Source organism: Petromyzon marinus, chromosome 75, assembly GCF_048934315.1.
Source record: "Petromyzon marinus isolate PM22_M1 ecotype Great Lakes invasive population chromosome 75, UKy_Petmar_22M1.pri1.0, whole genome shotgun sequence".
In the NCBI taxonomy this organism is placed as follows: domain Eukaryota; kingdom Metazoa; phylum Chordata; class Hyperoartia; order Petromyzontiformes; family Petromyzontidae; genus Petromyzon; species Petromyzon marinus.
The window spans coordinates 5,121,868-5,124,367 of record NC_133741.1 but is presented as its reverse complement, the minus strand read 5'-3'; the positions used below and the strand labels follow the sequence as shown (position 1 = coordinate 5,124,367).

The following is a 2,500-nucleotide window of genomic DNA, read 5'->3' as shown; positions in this document are numbered from 1 at the left end:
TACACACAGAGACACCGTGCACACACAGAGACACGGCCACCGTGTACACACAGAGACACACGTGTACACACAGAGACACACGTGTACACACAGAGACACACGTGTACACACAGAGACACGGCCACCGTGCACACACAGAGACACCGTGTACACACAGAGACACACGTGTACACACAGAGACACACGTGTACACACAGAGACACACGTGTACACACAGAGACACACGTGTACACACAGAGACACGGCCACCCTGTACACACAGAGACACGGCCACCGTGTACACACAGAGACACACGTGTACACACAGAAACACACGTGTACACAGAGACACACGTGTACACACAGAGACACACGTGTACACACAGAGACACACGTGTACACAGAGACACACGTGTACACACAGAGACACACGTGAACACACAGAGACACGCGTGAACACACAGAGACACACGTGAACACACAAAGACACACGTGTACACACAGAGACATACGTGTACACACAGAGACACGGCCACCGTGTACACACAGAGACACACGTGAACACACACAGAGACACACGTGTACACACAGAGACACGGCCACCCTGTAAACACAGAGACACACGTGTACACACAGAGACACACGTGTACACACAGAGACACACGTGTACACACAGAGACACGGCCACCGTGTACACACAGAGACACACGTGTACACACAGAGACACACGTGTACACACAGAGACACACGTGAACACACAGAGACACGGCCACCGTGTACACACAGAGACACACGTGTACACACAAAGACACACGTGTACACACAGAGACACACGTGTACACACAGAGACACACGTGTACACACAGAGACACACACACACACACACAGACACACGTGTACACACAGAGACACACGTGTACACACAGAGACACACGTGTACACACAGAGACACACGTGTACACACAGAGACACACACACACACAGAGACACGTGTACACACAGAGACACACGTGTACACACAGAGACACACGTGTACACACAGAGACACACGTGTACACACAGAGACACACGTTTACACACAGAGACACACGTGTACACACAGAGACACCGTGAACATACAGAGACACATGTGTACACACAGAGACACGGCCACCGTGTACACACAGAGACACACGTGTACACACAGAGACACACGTGTACACACAGAGACACCGTGTACACAGAGACACACGTGTACACACAGAGACACAGTGTACACACAGAGACACACGTGAACACACAGAGACACACGTGTACACACGGAGACACACGTGTACACACAAAGACACACGTGTACATACAGAGACACACGTGTACACACAGAGACACCGTGTACACAGAGACACACGTGTACACACAGAGACACCGTGTACACACAGAGACACGGCCACCGTGTACACACAGAGACACACGTGTACACACAGAGACACACGTGTACACACAGAGACACCGTGTACACACAGAGACACACGTGTACACACAGAGACACACGTGTACACACAGAGACACACGTGTACACACAGAGACACGGCCACCCTGTACACACAGAGACACACGTGTACACACAGAGACACACGTGTACACACAGAGACACCGTGTACACAGAGACACACGTGTACACACAGAGACACCGTGTACACACAGAGACACGGCCACCGTGTACACACAGAGACACACGTGTACACACAGAGACACGGCCACCGTGTACACACAGAGACACAGTGTACACACAGAGACACACGTGTACACACAGAGACACACAGAGACACACGTGTACACACAGAGACACCGTGTACACACAGAGACACCGTGTACACACAGAGACACGGCCACCGTGTACACACAGAGACACCGTGTACACAGAGACACAGTGTACACACAGAGACACACGTGTACACACAGAGACACACGTGTACACACAGAGACACACGTGTACACACAGAGACACCGTGTACACACAGAGACACACGTGTACACACAGAGACACACGTGTACACACAGAGACACACACACACAGAGCCACGTGTACACACAGAGACACACGTGTACACACAGAGACACGGCCACCCTGTACACACAGAGACACACGTGTACACACAGAGACACACGTGAACACACAGAGACACACGTGTACACACAGAGACACACGTGTACACACAGAGACACACGTGTACACACAGAGACACCGTGTACACACAGAGACACGGCCACCCTGTACACACAGAGACACGTGTACACACAGAGACACACGTGTACACACAGAGACACACGTGTACACACAGAGACACACGTGTACACACAGAGACACGGCCACCGTGTACACACAGAGACACCGTGTACACACAGAGACACACGTGTACACACAGAGACACGGCCACCGTGTACACACAGAGACACACGTGTACACACAGAGACACGGCCACCGTGTACACACAGAGACACACGTGTACACACAGAGACACGGCCGCCCTGTACACACAGA

The 2,500-nt window shown here is 52.0% G+C and overlaps 1 long non-coding RNA gene across 1 annotated transcript in view; it reads right to left on the bottom strand.

Moving 5' to 3' along the window:
• The window catches only part of LOC142907149 (uncharacterized), a 33,495-nt gene that overhangs the window by 20,438 nt on the left and 10,557 nt on the right, over positions 1-2,500 (bottom strand). The window lies entirely within an intron of this gene.